This window comes from Neolamprologus brichardi, chromosome 17, assembly GCF_056152115.1.
Source record: "Neolamprologus brichardi isolate AB-2024 chromosome 17, ASM5615211v1, whole genome shotgun sequence".
Lineage (NCBI taxonomy): Eukaryota > Metazoa > Chordata > Actinopteri > Cichliformes > Cichlidae > Neolamprologus > Neolamprologus brichardi.
Window position 1 is genome coordinate 21,524,907 of NC_142120.1, and position 19,609 is coordinate 21,544,515.

The window sequence follows — 19,609 nt, forward strand, 5'->3', positions numbered from 1 at the left end:
GAGAAGATGCAGGACACTGGAGAAAAGGACTGCCTCAATTGGGGTCAGAACCAGTATGGACAGAACTTTGGGCAGCAGCACCAATTGACGCAAACGGACTGAAAAGGGGGAGGGCAGGACCCCAGAGGGCTTCAGGCCATGGTTTACCCAGAACACCAGAACAGGAAAGTGATGAACACAAACACACACATTTACATACACTGACTCAGAATCAAGAGAAACACACATATGAACACATATGCACTCGTTGATTGACTGAGAAATGACACACGCACACGCACACAAATCGAAATGCTGATTCAATTCACTGAGAAGTGATCCACACACACACACACACATACACATGTTTGTGCAATGAAGAGTGATACACACATGCTGATGCAATGAAGAATGCTTTACTAACAAATGCTATGCTGATACGCAAAATGCTGCACACAAACGTCCAAATACAGAATCTGTTACAACAACAAGAAGCCATTGATTGTTAATTGGTTAAATGCATTTCATGTCACCCAGAGGGCATTTGTGTAGATTTAGGGGACAGGGACTAAAGCAGTTTGGTTATGAAAACAATGTCTGTGAGTGATGTCTGTTTATGGCTCAAGGCCTCGACTGAATTGTTTACTGTGCTTCACACAGCCTGATAAGGAGCAGTGGTACGGAGTGAAAATGATGAATTAACGGTGTGAGCCTTATTTCGGAGCACCACATTTTTGTGATTGAGATTTAATTGAAGGAGGAACACACTGAAAAAATAATAATAAAATATAAAATTAAAAAAAAAGGGGGGCCAGCCCTTGGATTTACGTAAGCATCCCATGTGTATTTAACACAATTGCCTCAGGCTTTAAAGATCTGTACAAAATTCAACAGGAAATCATAGCTTCCCTGTATTTCCTACATTGTTGGCATGCTGGTGAGTGCTGTTGCTCCACAGTAAGAAGGTCCTGGGTGCAAGTCCACAGTCTGGCTAGTTTGCAGTGGTTTCTCTCTGGGTATTCTGGTTTCCTGCCACAGTGAAACGTCATGCAGCTGTTAGAGTTAGGTTAATTGATGATTCTAAATTAGCCGTGAATGTAAGTGTAAATGGTTGTTTGTTTCTAGGTGATAGACTGGTGACCTGTTCGGGGTGCACCCTGCCTCGTAACTTATCACTTCAGGGTTATTTCCCAGCCCTCCTGCAATCAGGATAAAGATAGGAGGATGGTAGTTGTTGTAGACCCATTCAATTTTTATGGTAACCAGAATTTAGACTTTGTTGAACCGTATGCAATATGAAGACAACATGTAGTATTTAAGGGACCAAGTAGAATTTGGATAAAAGTTATTGAATAGTGTTGAAATAAAATGACAGAATTGTGAAGGATTAAAATATTCCAGGAGCTCAACTTACTCCATCAGAACATGTTTCAATCGTGTTTTATGAACACAAAATGCACAGGTTTATTGAATATGAAAAGGCTGTGTTGATTTAACTCAGTTGTTTAAGTTTTTACCTAAGCAAAACATTTGTGTGCAACTAGTGTCCACTATTGAATTAAATAAGTCCAACATGTTTTTTGTCAGTGCAAAAGAAGTTACGGTACCTATATGCCTACACTATATTGTCCCGGGACAGAGAAAAACTTTCTGGTGAAGTTTTGGTTGATTTTGGGTTTTGCTTAACACTAGGTTGATTTTATCAGTGAGGTTTGGATTGTTTTCTCTCTCTAAGAGAGAGAAAGATGGTTTTATGCTTGGACATGTTTCTAACGGGCTCCAGTATTTGTTATTATATGAGTATCTTATTGGTTACGTTTGTTTTTGCTTTTGTTACAGTGCACTGAAATAAGAACATCTGAGAGGAGTGATCCACCGGTGGTGATATTTTGGTATTTGTGAGTTCCTGATTTAACAAATCAGCTCTTTAATCCAGGCCTGAGAGATTGAACTTTAAAGCGCTATAAAACATTCTTACTGAAAACAGTCGCAAAGTATTTTTCTCCATGATTATAATGGGCTCTGGAGAAATTCACTTATATGGGACATTGATCACATGAGAAGTCCTGAGCCTAAAAGGATTGCAGCGAGTCAATCCAGTCCAAAAAACAAGGAACTGTTTTCCTTTAAAATGATGACGTCATCTTGCTGGTGATGGAGCCTCGAATAGGTTGCGTGTGAGACTCCATTATCAGCAATATCTGGTATGAATGTGTGTGGATGTATGCATGTGACTGGACTGTGATGGACTGACGACTAAAAGTTTAAATTGACTTGATACTGAGACAAAAACGGTACCGACTTTCGGATTAGTAAATGCCCCACAAACAATTCACCCAGCCTGTAAAAGAAGGGTGGAGGTTTTGTCTTGCTTTGTTTTGTTTTTGCAGGAACAGAAGGATGACAGAGACTAAAGGGGGAGGCTGTAGCTTCACATGAGTGTGAACTGCAGACTTAACCCTTTGGTTGCTAATTTTGAGCTACTGATGTTTGCATCAAGAAAATTGTGTTTTATTAGCTGTGTTTCCATTAATGTATCACATTATATTGTTGGGAAGGTTAAATGCTAAAGTGAAGAGAAGCTTTGATTTCACTCATGACTGAACATGTTATTATTAACCATAGCAGGCCACTGTAAAAAGCCAGTTAACTTTTATAGAGGAAAAAAGAAAAAAGAAAAAAAAACTCTATTGATGTCTATGAATAACAGGGGAATGATAGACTTGTCACAGTCAAAATAGAGATATGTAATGACAAACCCTGGTCCACGTCATTTAGGTTCTCCATTGAAATAGTCAATAATTTAGAAAAGTAAGATAGAACCGACAGGGGCATGTGCTGAGATGTGGTGCTGCACAAGAACAAGAGCAAAATAAAGAAAAATTATTGTGTTTAGTTTTGATAAATTAAAATTAAAATGTACCATTACACTCAGAGGATCAATATGAAATTTAATATATGCTAATTTTGTATGAAGCACATGACTGATAACTGTTCTGTCCTGAGCTTTTGTTTTTACAGCACCCACTTGACCACACCAACAGTTTCTCACCACCAAAAGGGGGTACTTGCAAAGAATAGGGAGGAATATCATCAGAAGTGGGAAAGGTAAGCCCCGATGGGGGTGATAACATCATTAATTTCACGTATGGTCAAATTCTTAAAATTTGACCCCTAACATGAAAAATTCTTCAAACATTTAGAGACAGAGTGGAGTTCTAGATAAACATAATGTAGCAAACCACATAAGGATGGAGCGTTGGAATCAATAAGATGGTGAAATAACACACAGGAAAAATGTTGATCATGTTGATTATGTTTATTCCAGTGTGCAGAGATTGGCTAATCTGACCAGGAAATGTTATAAATGGATTGTCGGAACAGTCAGCGTTAAAGTCACCTTTGACAGTCCAGACTAAGATGGCGTTGGACATCTTCAGGGCGGAAAAGGGTTGGTGTGACCAAGGTGTGGTTTGGCTTGTTGTATGTATATTTCAAGATGATATGGCTCTGGATGGACCAGTTACCAGGGCATGGAAAGAGGACAGACTCATTAAATGAGGAGAAGGAATTTTCTGGGGTTGAAGATCCTCTGAGTGAGTGGTTGACTAAAAGCATGCATAAAATAAAAGCTATCTTTTGTTATTGATTGGTAATAGATTGATAATTGGCCACATTAACAGCTGTATTGACTTGTTGTGGACGTAGTCTACTTCATGTTTAAGCACTCTAATTAACAGATTGAAAATAGTGACATTAAAGGAAGAATATGCAGCGCCACCCTGTCAGATGCCAGTGACGGTGGGGCTCAGTGATGAATCAGGTGAGCTGGATTCATGGCTGAATTAAAACATAGAGGCCCCTGCTGTGGTCAGTGAGGGATAAAAAGGGGGTGTTTTACTGTTATTGTAGCATCAGCATTATTGTTATATCAGAATCATATAACAAGCATTGCATTGAACATTTATTGAAGCTACTGACATTACATTAACATTTGTATTACAGTGATTGTTATAACCTCATGTTAATCTTCTATTTACAGGTGTCAAAAGTAGTCAACAAGTTTATGTTGAAGTGAAGTTCATAATAATACAGGTTTTGTAGACAATTGTGAAGACGCAGGCTCTGGGCGGAGCCAGGAGTTGAACAGATCTAACATGACAATTAAATTGATTTCATTCCCTAACACAGGATAACAAGATTGGAGCAACGACACTGGATAGGAGAAAGTCTGATACTTTCTAAAATACGAGGTCACTAACCTTTTCTTTTAATTTTCTAGCTTCGTTGAATTGACACATGTTAGAATTAGAAATGGCTGATTTGTTTTAGATGTTTTTTATTAGAATGAGTGGTTTTAATCATTTTCATACATACCTTGCAAATGTGCTTATAATGAGTTGGCACTCGGTCTTTTGAAGGTCATAAGCTTCGTTCGGCGATAGTCCGGACTGATAAAGTGTGGGAAATGCCAGTGCAGCGGGCTACATGCAAACACGCTTACACACATACACTAAATTAGGATAAGTCCTTGGGACATTCTGAATATTCTAAACCAATTCTGAACCACCAAAAGATCAGTAGACAGCAACATGAGATTGTTAGAGCTAGGAAGAGAGGTGTTTTGGTTTTCTGTCTCTTACAGAGAAAGGAACAGACACCAGACGAGGTCACAGATATACGAGGATCCTTCACAGCAGAGACAGACACGGTGACTGCTGAAACATCAACTGGGTTCAAGTGTCATGGCATTTTGGGGCTCCAGTTAGTCACCTCAAAAGGATGGATCCCATAAACACAACAATAACCATGAAGGGGTTAACGGAAATCCAGGAACACCAGACCAACGACGTTCGAGAGGCTCTTGGTCATAAGGGGAACACCTTTCTGTTCCTTTTTCTGGGGAACACAGCGGTGATACCAGAATACACAGATCATTGTTTGAAATCGGGGCAGAATAATCCCCTGATCTGTGCAACGACTGAAGGGTTGTCTAACCCCTGAGGTTGAAGGAAGAAGAGCAGAGGATACCCGACTGGAAGACACTGGTGCCTACAGCAATAAAATAAAGGTTAAAAGCTCCTCGGACAGAGGTTCTAGTCTGAGTACGTTTGAAGGGTATAAGGTAGCACCGAAATAAAGCTGTGGGAGAACTGGGGAGTGATGGGAGTATCATCTGTACCTACTATTGTTGTTGTAATAAAAGTTTTTCTTGCAACTGAACTGCGCAAACACAGAGGTCATCTCACATAGGGTTCACCCAACAGGGGGACAAAGGGCCTCAGGAGTAAGGAGAAATGAACCCGGCAACACTGGATTGCAGGGTGTAAGTGAGCTCTTTAAGTCTAAAGAGCTCATCAGGGGGAATTGTCGGATTATAATATTATATTATGCCATGTTAGACCCCTAATTAAAGATTGTGAATTATTATGTAGTTTTAGTTTGCATTATTCTCCTGAATTAGAAGAAGGTGATAACTATTACATTTGGTAAACTGATTTGCATTATATTAGACTGCTGATTTATTGTGAATGAATGATATTGTTTTATGATGCATTATACTGCTGAGTTATAAGAAAATACTGTTCGCAGAAAGTCATCGCCTTATTTGTCTGGTTAGAAGAGAACAGAGCATACTGCCCCATCTCAGCAGGAGCAGATAAACAGGGAGCCAAGGTCGTAGCTTAGGCGCTGTGTGAGAGAAAGAATGTGAATGTTTAGGCTTTTATGATTAGGTGGGGGCCACTAGAGGCTATAAGAGTTTGATCAAGGCTCCACCATTTTGAGATCTGATGCTGTCTGCTGTATGGTGTCCATCTCCCACGCGTGTGTTCATTAAATCATCGTTTGACTTGACCCGGCCGGACCAGTGTTGTTATTTTGGTTTTCCTCCTGTATCCATCCTCAATATTTGAATCCGTAACAACACGCACTCACATAACGCTCAGCGATTCTCTGCGCGATCAACCTCTCACATGTTTAAGCTCGCTGCGGGAGATTTCACTTGTCATGTTTGCATAGTAAGCTAACGATTGATAAGACGATGACGATTATTGTCACTCACCAATCAGTACTGTCGCTCTCTATACACAGTTCGCGCGATTGCAAAGTGAAAGCAAAAAACAAGCGCAAATTCAAACGCGATTTCAATATGTCACATATTGACAGTGGCTCACCGATGCCAATGACATAATTACCCAGCTACATTTCCGAAAAAATGCAAAAGCATTGACATATATTTTTCCTTCCTATGATAGCCCAACGGGCAGGGCAGAGAAAGATTTTGGTAGCCAGACTGGAAAAATCGCTAGCCCGGGGACGTTGGGCTAGCAATTTTGCGAGCCCTGTGTAGACATTAAAAAGTCCACAGGAGAGATGGTAGCTCATGAGATAATACTAAAATGCAAAGATTGGTGACAGCGCTTGGAACCATAAGGCAACAGGTTAAAAAGAACTGTGAGAAATAAACTAGGCTCTGCCTGGGAATCACATTTTGCCTCTCTTCCTTCTTCTATCTCCTCATCTCATCTATCACTCTCCACTTGCTGTTCACCTGAGAGCAAGGCACAATTTGCTATTGTATTAATCTATTATTTAATTATCCACACTTAACAACTCTTGCACCAAATCCATAATAAAGTAATGATAGAAAATGGGGGACACTAGCATAGGGCTCCAAATCTGGGACTCTCCACCATTTGCTCTTGGAACTGAAGAAGCTTCTCGGATGAGAGTCGAAATGTCTTCAAGAAAACTAACGAAGTCCAGATGCTTTCTAAGCTCATTAGACGATAGAAAATGTTAGAACGAAAAGATTGCATTTGTGTTTGTTATTGTTTTTATACTTGCATACCTCTGCAATGCAACAACCATTGCATGTGTGTATTATTGCCTGTTCTCTTTTTAATCCAGCTGGTGAGGGACCCGCTGCCTCACACAGCTCCTTTTGTCACTGTTTCCCCCCTCATGTCCTTACAGGGCATGTCTGGACAACACACACACACACACACACACACACACACACACACACACTCCAGAAAGGCAGGAAAGCCCTGTAATTTAAAACTAAATATGTTCCCTAGAACTGTGGACAGAGCTACAGACCCATGACAGCCTTACCCAGTTAGCTAGCGGCTAATGTCCGCTGTTCTGCATCCTACCTCACAAACCATCCTACCCGTTGTTTCTACGCACGCAAGCAATTTAACGCTACTCATACATGCATTTTCATATTTGGAAAATAGGCAAGTATTAGCACTTTATTGATGCGGATACTTTATTTTTATTTTTTTACTTTACATTCACAAAATTGTGATTAAATGTTATTGTTGAGGGGGACAGGTAGGACTCCACACGCACGCACACATTAAAAATAAATAATAAATAAATAAAAATTTGCCTCAAGAAAAGGGCACTTGGGGCACCCATCAGGAAAGGGGCAGGCGCTCAAGCCCCTTCCGCCCCCCCACCAGCACGTGCCTGATGTGGAACACAGGTTATGTACGACCGCGACCATCCACTCGTGATTATAACTTGCGCACCTACACGGTTTTTTACGGTTCAATATGCGTTCGCAGTTCGTCATGGTGCCTTTAGGTGAACCTCTTAAATTCTGTAATCCAAACTGCAAGATCGCTTACAAGGCTTTTCTGGGGGATTTATTTCCCTTTGCTGGGATAAACACATCTATAACCATTTTGCTGTTCCTGTTGATAAAGTGTTTATTATAATTCAATGCTAAAATCAAGAAGGTAGCTTCTAAATGTTTCATTTTTACCACCAAATTTCATTTTTTTTATTTAACACATCAACAGGACTGTTTGTGATAACCTTCATTTTTTACAAAAAATAAAATGAAAATACAAAATACACACTAATATACAGGCATAGTTACACACTTCAAAGGATATAATAGCCAAGCGGTTATCAGCCGCCATTAATTATTAACCTTATATTCTTGTTCAGTTTGCCACAGCAGGCAGTCTGACGGTGATCACTTACGGATTTTTACAACTGCAACATTTTGAAATGATTACATCCTAGAAATCACTGCAGCATGAGCACAAATTCAAAGAAAAAAATTAAAACTTGTTTTCTGCAAACACCACCACATTCAAATGTTTTTGGATACACGTGTGATTGTTTTCAAGTTATATGGCTGTAGTATTCCTGAATTTACGAGGTGCCCTTAAAGGCACCATGATGAATTGCGCTGGTATATTGAACCATATAGGTGCGCAAATTATTTTGGTGTGACTGCGTGACCGGTCAATAAGAGAGAGTCATAAAGATATTTAATATTTCTATTTCTTTATGTTATACTCTTATCTTAAATCCTGTTCACTACAAACTATTTATCAATACAAGCAAATATATTAGGCATAACACACACACACACACACACCTACACACACACCTAAACGCAATTTTTTGACACCAGGAGCAACAGTGGAGCAGTGGAAAATTTCTGCTGCTGAGCCGGAGAGAAAAGCTGTGTGGACGTTGTTGGGCCCACGTGCACGCAGTTTAAACATCCAGCTGTGACTCATTTTGCTTCCAGGAGTTTTACTTTCCATGGAAGAGAGAGAGAATTTATAAAAGCTTTCCCAGACTTTAAACATCAACAGCCTTATAGGCTGTTTTTTTTTTTTTTTTTGAGTGTGTAAAAACAGTGCAGAAAGAAATCCACTGAGGCTACGTCCACACGTACCTGGGTATTTTTGAAAACGCAGATTTTTCTATGTGTTTGCACCTTTTGTCCACATGTAAACGGCGTTTTTGGTCACTGAAAACTGAGATTTTTAAAAACTCCAGCCAGGGTGGATATTTTTGAAAACTCCGTTTTTGCATTTATGTGTGGAAGAGGAAAACGGAGAAAACGCAGAAAACGCAGCGTCAAAGGTGTGCACATTTTTTGACGTCACACTGTGCGCCACGTTATTGTTTCGGTAAAAGGAATTTCTACAATACTATTACTGTTAATTGTACTCTCTGCAGTGTTTAAATGCTTACATATACACACACAGTTACTGTCCCTCCACACATACCACTTGGTTCTGCTTCTATGCCCCAGCTTTGTTTACTTTTTCTCACCGAGGCTTCTAGACTTCTGATTGGCCAACATTTCTACAGGTTAGGTATATATAGCCACCTGTTGCTTTGGCATGTTCCTAGCAGCGTTTTCCTTCATTTCTGCCTTTACGTGTGGATGGGATTATTTTTTAAAACGGAAACGGAAAATCTCAGTTTAGATAGATACATTAATTATAGGCTATTACTTTTGTATTGTTTATTGCATTTATGGAGGGAGTGGTGTATGCTGGGTAATGGCACAACTAGCAACTGGGTGACTTTATTCACCCGCTTCGGATGTTATCAGTCCATCAGGCGTTATTAGCAGAAATCAGTCCCATAGATATGGGCCATCTCCAACTGCTAGATTGTTCATAAGGTTGTTCTCATCCATCCAGATGGAGGATCACTAACAGGAGCGTGGGAAGACTCCAGAATCCACTCTGGCTGGAATCCGGTGGATACAGCAGTGTTTACAGGTAAGACCGTTTAAACGGACAGCATTTATAGAATGACTATTAAAAGTCAGTGACTATCAATAATGTTAATGTGGTTATGTTAGTAATACACCGAGTGCTAATATAACAGCTTTAAGATGCATTTGTAGATATTATTACGTGTTTTACTGTCTTTATGGTGCTAGCTTAAAGTTACGGTGTAAACGTTAGCTTATATTGTAGTAAAGCTGTTACTGTTTAAACGATGTTAGGACAGAAATATTAGCTTCTGTCATGACTGATGAAGTTACTAGTTTCCAGTAAAGTGATTAATCGCAGCCACAGATTGACAGTAAATATCTCGATTAGCTTCAGTGCATCTGTAATAAATATGTGCAAGTTTCTGTGCTTCGTTTAAACTGTATGATACTTCAGGGCTCTAGAGTGCGACCAATTTGGTCGCAAATGCCACCAAATTTTTCCGTGGTGCGACTAAAAAATAATATTTGGTCGCACCTGTGCGACCAACTGTTCGGGTAGCAAAAAAAAAAAAAAATGCAACTCTCCATGTGGTCAGCTTACAGTGACGTGGACGTCATGCAAAGACTGCCAGACTCTGTAAATGATCAGTGACTCAGGTTAACACTAATCTTTAAACAGTACCTCTGTGTCTGTGTGTGCTGAACATCTAGAATCAGATTGAGTCAGGCTGCATCAGCTGAAGCTGTTATTTGTATATATCAGTATTTTTTTAATTCAGGTGTGGGGAAAATATGTAAGACTGCAGTGAAGCGATGTACCAGATTAATCCCTGGCCAAAGGTATTGTACTTAAATCAGACTACTGATGCAGCCACATCAGCCTTTTGTGAGGTCTGTTTAAAGTAGACTTAAAATGAACTGCAGGTTCCTGAGAGGTGGACTGTGAGCACAGAAACACATGTTCACACATACAGCTGCAGCAAACTTACATTAATTTTAAATAGATTTGTTACTCTGATGTCTGTCTCTCTGTTAGTCCTCTGACAGACTGGTGACCTGTCCAGGTTTGCTCTACCTATGACTACTGGGACAGGCTCTAGCCTCTGTAAAAGAAATGTTCTATTATTCTCATTTAAAGTATTTAAGTGCTTATGCATATGCTTTGTTGTGACACTGTTATAGACTGTTCAGTGAAAGTTTCTAAAACTAGATGAACTTACTTCAGCGTCAGCAGTTTGAGAAAACAACTCCCTTTACAGGTGCTGATAAGGCCAAGGGCACCAAACAGCTTAACCATTGATCTGTTAGGTTTCATAGCGAGACACGTGAAGTGTGGTAGGATCAGTTTGTAACTTCCTCCCTCTTCCTTGGAATGCATAAAGGAGTAGGAGCACCACTTCTGTGGCAGCGCTGACATGACTGAACTGTGATGTTTGATGTGTGTTGGCTCTCCTGTGCGCAGTAATAAATAGCTTGATCACAGCTCTTTCTGTGTTGCAGACTTTATTTACAAAATTCCACAACACCCCCCACCCTCCCACTGTGAACATGAATTGAATATTCAGAAGAAAATGAATGGATAGGCTGACATTTGTTTAAATGTGAGCTGTTGGTGTGGTAATAATATTAGAGCTAGCAATCTTTCTTACTGAATCTCTACTATGAGTCATGTTACCTGAGATTAATTCTATGTTTACCTTAACACCCCCCCGTTCTCTGCTAGCCATCGGGGCGGGGGGGCTGGGAAGAGATGCTGGCTGTCCGATTGGCCTCCCTGCTGCTGCGGAGCCTGGGGCGGTCTGCTTGCCTCCACCCCGGAGGGAAGGGTAACATCTCTTGGGTCTGGGTGCCGTTTCCCCCTCTGGGGGCGAGGATACCTGGACCCGGGGTATAGAGTATGTTTGGGGAGTGTGATTGTGTGTACATGTCCATTTACGTTTATTCCTACGTTGGGTGAGTGCTGAGTGTTTGTATATGTGTGCATGAGGGTGGGAATGCATGTCTGTGTCTGTGTGTGCCTGTTTGTCTGTGTCTATATGTCAGGTCGGGTCTTAGACTCCACCTCTCTGGGAACTCCCAGGCCCTCCAAGTGTGGAGGCCTATCTCCCCTCACCACACTCCCTGCCGGTGACTGATGCCCTCAGGGGTCGGTGCATTGTTGGTTCTTGGTGTCCGGGGCTGGGTGCTCAGGTCATGTGCCAGCTCACTCCCGGTGGCTACTTGGCGGGGCCTGGCGCCTGCTGCTCGGTCAGGCCTCTTCCGGGGCGCGGAGGGCCCTCGGGCCTCCGGCCTCTGTGCCTGCGGCTCGGTTCACTCTGGCACAGCTGGCTGCCGGCGGAGCCGGCGGGCACGCCGGTGCAGCCCCCTCTAGCTTCTGCTACTCGGTGACCCCTCGTCTGGGGATCCTCAGCCCTTCCCATGAAGGTGGCACGGATGCCCCTCCGGTGGTCCCCCTTGGGGTCTTGCACTCTGGGGCCTCTGGATGTCTGGGGCCTGGATCTCCTCCATGCCTGCTTCATGCCCTGGGGGACAGGGCTATGGCTCTCTACATCCTCTTGCAGACCATTACATGGGGAAACCATTTGAATACAAGCGCGCCGATCCACACAGGTGTGCACACGGGTGTTCACTGTTCGTAGACTTAAATCACACCTTTCTTGGCTGCTACTTCAAAGCACATTGTGCGCTGTCTGTCCTGCGTGCTGCACAACAACATTCAATATTTAGTATTTACTGCTGTTTACACTTAGCTAGATTAATGCGATGGTGTTGTATATAGTATGTTGCTTTGTTTTGGTTTTTTTGCTTGTTTTCTATTCTTTTTCTCTCAACAGGTGATCCCGGAGATATTTTTGTTTTCCCCCCTTTCTCACTGTCCCTCTCCCCTTCTGTTTTTCTTTTCCTTTCTCTTTCTTTCTCCCTTTCCTATCCCTCACTCATGTCTGTCCCGTCTGTAACAACTGAAAATAAAATAAAATAAATAATAAAAACAAAGGTCGATCAAATGGACCAATACGGCAATATGGCAATGCCATGATGATCCATTTGGCAAAATAAATCCATTGGGTATCCTTGTTGGTCTTCAGACAACAATGCTAAAGAACCAAATGGGACAGGCAAAAAAAAATAAAAAAAAAATTCTATGTTTACCTGACAGCCTGGACAAATGTGCTGTGTGAAGGATGTAAATCAAATCCGATCTTAACTGCTTACATTTAAGGAACCTGTTCATATTTAATTGTAATATGAGCCAATGATTTTCTGATTACTGATTCCAAGAGAGTCTTTGTGGAAATCCTGTTTGGCTTTTTGTCATTTTAATTCTCTTTTCTGTTTTCCAGAACAGTTCTCCACAGTCGCTGTCCACATTGGTCAGTGGGACCAAGAAGCACTGTGCTAATGTGTCAACTCTGACTCTGATGTGCTAGATTTCTTATCTGAAACAGTAATATTTCACTGACCGCGGTTTATACCACAGGTTAATACATGCTACTGATCCCTGATCATCAAAAAAAAAAAAAATAAATAAATAAATATATATTTAAATATATATATATTAGGGGTGCAATGGTACTTGTATCGATATTGAACCGTTCGATACAGTGCTTTCGGTTCGGTACGCATATGTATGAACAATACAAAATTTTTAATTTATTTTATCAACTTTTCTTCTGACGATGTTGTCTGTGTTGAGCGCTCAGTGGATCTGCGTTCGACTACTCCGCCTAGGCTGCACTGTCGAGTGCAGATCCACTGAGCGCAACGCAAGCTAGCAAGACAGAAGCTAAGCTCGTTGCAACATGGCAAATTGAACCTCCCCCACCCTCATTCAGATCTGGCGTTTGGAACTATTTTGGTTTTCATGTGAAGTATGACCCTGAAGGTAAGCGCATCATGGACAAAAGTAAAACAGAATGTCGGATGTGCCAGCAATGCTCAATTACATGGGTGGGAACTAGTGCGTTAGCGCAGTTAGCTCCGTCCAGCCCCACGCACGGGGCGATCCGCGGTAGCTCGTTAACAAAGATTTCATCTCATTTCAGATTAACGCTGACAGCACTAGTGGGAACACAACGAATATGACTGCACATTTACGCCGATATCATCCTAGTGCAAAGACAAGTGGAAGCAGACAAAAACAACAAGCACGCATGCTACAAACTTTACCCGAGTCATTTAGACAGCCGTTAGCACATGATTCTCCTTATGGGGACCTGATATGTTTAATATGCTGCTGAGAATATAGCCCAGAAGAAGCGTATAGTATAGCTTTTATTTTGGAAAGAGACATTTCTCTGTAATAAACTCTCTTTTCCAAAGATGAGTGATTCCTCAATCAGATACAGGGCTCGCAAAATCGCTAGCCCGACGTCCAGGGGCTAGCAATTTTTCCAGTCGGGCTACCAAAATCTATCTCTGCCCTGCCCGTCGGGCTATCGTAGGAAGGAAAAATATATGTCAATGCTTTTGCATTCTTTCGGAAATGTAGCTGGGTAATTATGTCATTGGCATCGGTGAGCCACTGTCAATATGTGACATATTGAAATCGCGTTTGAATTTGCGCTTGTTTTTTGCTTTCACTTTGCAATCGCGCGAACTGTGGCTGTATCCCAATTCTGGGTCTGCAGCCTTAAAGTACTCAGCCTTAACGGTCCACAAGGGCCGCGTACTCAAAGACCGCTAAGGCCGGAAGTGCGAGGCTTGTGAAATGGGACGGTCTAGCCTCCGTCGCGTTGTCCGGGTTGCCTAGCAACCATGATACTAACAGCTGGAAAATTTTCAGCTTTGTTTGACAGAAATGAAGGAGAAAATCTTCTGTTCATTTGTTTGTTTGTTTCTACATGAGCTTTGATCATTCTCTGTAAGATTAAGGTCAGCTATTGAACGGCGTATATTTTAAAGTAAAGGCTTTAAAAGCAAGTTAGTACAAATGTCACTAATGTCACATAACTTTGCCAACATGTGGCCAACAGTAATGTTTTAATGTTCTTTGTTATTAAACATTTGCACATAAATAAGTGACATAATATTCAGTACTTACTTAAAGTTTACTATTCGGCCGCCCCTGATCCGCCGTTTTTTTTCGGCAAAATTATCCACACCCACCGCCGCGCTATGCATTCTGGGATATGTTGGGCCACGAAGTCTACACCACCACGTCCTTAAAATTCAGAGAAATGAAGGACGCATTTGAGGGCCGCATTTCGAGCAGCCTTCAAATTGGGACAGCCTTCGTCGCGTCACTGTGACGTACTCGGCCTTAAAATGCGGCCTTTAAGGCTGCAGACCCTGAATTGGGATACAGCTTGTGTATAGAGAGTGACAGCACTGATTGGTGAGTGATGATAATTTGCGCACCAATTCCTCTGACATCGTCTTATCAATCGTTAGCTTACTATGCAAACATGACAAGTGAAATCTCCCGCAGCAAGCTTAAACGTGTGAGAGGTTGATCGCGCAGAGAATCGCTGAGCGTTATGTGAGTGCGTGTGTAAAAGCAGCAGGATATATATTTTAGTTCTGCTGAGCCAAATAAGACAGGTCAGGGTGAAGAAGTGACAGCCAAAGAAAAGCTTACCACAAAACGGTTATGACAAATCAGACTATAAGGGAAAAAGAAAGTGCAGCTTTATGGTTTCATGGACAAAATAATTTCTGTGGCTGCAATATAACGAGCTAAATAACCAGGGGTGCACATAAGTGGTCCGCAGGTGCGCATTCGCTGTCAAAATAAAAAAACGCGCACAAGATAACGAGTGTGTTTGCGTACATAAGATTTTCAGGAGGAGGACAGACATTTGTTTAGAACTCTTAAAGATGTCGAAGAAGCAAGCTCCTTTAAGCAATTACTTTGGTGTTCCTCCACCTCCAAGAAATGTCAGAAGGAGTCCGAACCACAAAAGAAGCGCGTATTCTCGGAAAAGTGGTTGCAGGAGGTGAGCTGGCTTCAAACAAATGATGAACGCACAGAGATGTGGTGCAGAATGTGCCGTGAAAATTTAATAAATGACAAATTAAAAAGGCATGACAAGACATTTTTTTTGTATCGAAAAAATATCGAACCGTGACACCAAAGTATCGAACCGAACCGTAAATTTTGTGTATCGTTGCACCCCTAATACATATTTATATATATATATATATATATATATATATATATATATGTGTATATATATCTATATCTATATCTATATCTATATATATATATATATATATATATATATATATATGTGTGTGTGTGTATATATATCTATATATATATATATATATATATATATAGAGAGAGAGAGAGAGAGAGAGAGAGAGAGAGGTGGCCCCAACCACTCTCTCTCCTTAACCAGGCTCACCAGAGAATGATCTCTGCTGCCAGCTCCTCTCGCGCCAGATGCTCCAATCAGATGAAGCTCCCTTCTCCAGCCCCGGCCGCTACTGAAATAGGGAGGGCATGATTATGCTAGTAATGATGCAATAATAATAATTATGATAATGTTCACCGGTTGTGAAGATCAGTCTCCCCTCACACCACACCCCGAAACTGCTGCTCCAGTGACATGATAACGATCTATGAAAACACTCTACTCAATTTAGAAAGTAGACCTCACTGAGACATAGAGCTCATTGGGACATTAATCCAATTTATCACTGGAAAAGCTGATTCGATTATTAATAATTTTATATGCATGTTTTATTCTTTATTCAGATTAAGGTGGTGCAGTTTGTCTGGGATCAGCTCTGCTCTTCTTGGCTCAGCTCTGAAATCCAACCCCTCTTATCTTAAACACCTACACCTGAGTAACAATAAACTGAAGGATTCAGATGTGGAGTGGCTCTCTGATCTAGCCAAGAATCCACACTGCAGACTAGAGTGTATGAGGTCAGTAGAGGGTGTACTCCATCTTTGCTTCAGGAGTATTGTGCTAAACAAAGTTAGTATGAAAGCAAAACTCCTGTGTTTTCTGTAAAACTGAAGTCTTTTCAGTGCCTGCTTTATTCAGTGAAGATGTAAGAGGAGACAGATGACATTCGACCAGTCAGATGATCCAAAAATCTTTTTGTGATAAGGTGTTTAAGTTCTGTGAAGATAATTAGTGTTGTGTTCATGTTTACAAGAAATAAAGCTGATTCTAACTGACAGCCATACAATTTGAATCAAACTCTCCAATCTGATCTCACATATTTTTGTATTCATTTTAACACTAAACAACAGATTAGCTTCATCTCGTGACAGGTCTGAGATCAATTTGACTGAAGCAGAGAAATTAACTGGGTGTTATTTAAAAGTACATTTATTAGCATGCAGAACGGAAGCTCTGCTACTATTTTATATATATTTTATATATATTTGTCCTTCTCAGGGGTTTCATCCAGATATCTTCAGGGACAGTCTCTATTTATTAAAAAGTGATTCAGAAATTGATGAGATGTTCATGAAAACACAGAGAGCCACCACTAAAGTGTTGGTACAGTAATGAAGTACTCAGGACTCAGGCACGCAGCTGCTCCACCACAACCAAGTCCCTGCTGCTCTTTTTGCTGGATTTCCTGCAACACTGGCTGACAGCTGTTGAAGAGAGCCTCTGTAAACACTCATTTATCATCTCTGTTCTTTTATTCTTCATTCTACAGCTGGAAGTGAAGTTACCAGGGCTAAGAAAGGACAGCAGCAGCTTGTGTTTGGGGAGATGTTCCAACTGGTCAATGTTACTGGGAGGTGGAGTGAAAAGCAGAGTTTAAGCAGTGACTGACAGAGGAATGAGAAGCAGTTCAGATGACTGTTAGTGCTGCAGAGTGAACTGCTGTGGGAACAGCTCTGCTGTCAGACACAGCAGAGTCCACCATCATTCCTATGTCTCCCTCAGCAGTATGTCTGGACTGCTCTGCTGCTGCTCTGTCCTTCTACACACTCTCTGCAGACACACACTGACTCCACCCACTCTGCTCCATATTCACCTGCATTTTATTTCATCTATTTTATTCATTTAAATATTCTTTAAAAAGTCTCTGCAGAATATATCTGTTTATGACACAACACTGAGAATCAGTGTGCTTTGAACTAGTGTAGGCTGTGGTTATGGTTGTAGTGTTTTGAGCTGCAGCTTCACCCTGTGGAGTGATGGGGAACTGTGGTGAATATTCAGTTTATACTTCAGAGCGTGTACAGTGGTGTGAAAAAGTGTTTGCCATCGCTTTTTCACATGGGGCCGTGTAGATTTGAAAATTTTCCCCCCTTAATAATAAACACCTTCATTTAGAAACTGCATTTTGTGTTTACTTGTGTTATCTCCATCCATCCATTCGCTTTCACTTATCCTTTTCAGGGTCGCGGGGGTGCTGGAGCCTATCCAAGCTGCCTTAGGGCGAGAGGCAGGGTACACCACTGTCGCCAGTCTGTTGCTGGGCTAACACATGAACAGAGACAACTATTTGCACTCACATTCACCCCCACATTCACAATTTAGTGTTTCTAATTAACCCAACCCCACTGTTATGTTTGTCTAATATTTAAATTTGTTTAACAATCTGAAACATTTAAATGGACAAATATCCAAAAAGATTACAAAATCAAATATGCAAACACTTGTTCATACTACTGAATTTGCAGATTGTCATTCCTGTCAGTGCAGGATTATTTTGATTTTCATTTTATTTTTCCAATTTGTTTTTATCTATAGTCTCTATAAATATGACGGCAGCTCTACCAGCAAGTTGAGCAGTGAAACGATAAGATTCACAGCAGAAGAAAAGGACAGTATGAAAGCTTGCTTTTTTCATATTTTAAAATTTATACGACGTCAACTGTTTTATAACAGGAAATAGTTATAATATTGTCATGGTTACCTGTTGCCTCTTTACTCACAGTTTACTAACACATAATCAGATGTGCCCATTATATTTGTTCATCTTAATGTTATATTAATTTTTGTACCATCATCAGTTTTACTTGTAAATTCTGATGCTGTGATAATATGTATTAACATTATAATGCTAAGAAAAATGATTTAATTTTGAATAGTAATGATTATTTAATGATTTTCTTTTGGGAAACGTTAGCAAAAATGACACAACAGTCACTACTGCAAACCCTGAATCTGAATTTGAAAAAAAAAGGTGACATTATAAATATTTGTGACTCTGTTAAACACATCAATGTGAAAAAAGCCTGAGAGCCATAACTGTTTGATCCTCTGTCAGGAATAATTGGTAGAGATGAATATTTACAGCTACTGTGCCAAGTGCATAAATACACATAGCTCTTTCACTTTGAAGTTGCAGATATTGACTATATGAAGCTTTGGGTGTTTCACTAATTTTACAAACAACCTACACTGGTAAAAAATCCTTTTTGTGCAGACCTGTCTGTAAGACATAAACTGTTCTCGTGTTTTTGGAACATTATTGCAGCTGAAATGTGTAAAATGTCTGAGCATTTTCTGCCTACAGGAACAAAAGGAGTCTTACTCCCAGTAATCTTAGCAGAACATTGATTGGATGGGGTGTGTTGGTGCACATCCACATTCAGAGTGGTCCTGACGCCACTCCTTTGTCATCTTGGCAGTGTGCTGAGTGTCGTTATCCTGTTAAAAGATTAATCTTCTTAGTCTGAGGTCCGGAGTGATCTGGAGCAGGTTATCAGGAATGCCTTTGTACATTAGTGCATCATCTTTCTCTCGATGCTGATTAGTTTCCCGGTTCCTGCTGCCCCAAAACATCCACCACCATGCTTCACTCTAGGTATATATTGTCCAGGTGAGGAGCTGTGCCTGGTTCCCTCCAGAACCTCTTGGAACCTTGTTAAGATCCAACCATTCTGCCATTTTTCAAGTGGTCTTAAACTTTTGATCAGGACTGTATTATCACAGCAGGGCTGCTGTACTTTAAATGACCACAAGATGTCAATACTTGCAAATGAGCTGTTGCGCAAGGCTTCATCACACACACATATTTATATCTATATATATCTATACGTATAGTCAATCCTTGCATATATACAGAGCCTTTCCAAAAAAATTGAATATTATGGAAAAGTATATTTATTTCCATAATTCCATTCAAAACGTTAAACTTTCATAGATTATAGACTCAGGGCCCACAACTTAAACGATTTCAAGTACTTAGTTGTTTATTTGTACATAATTTGGG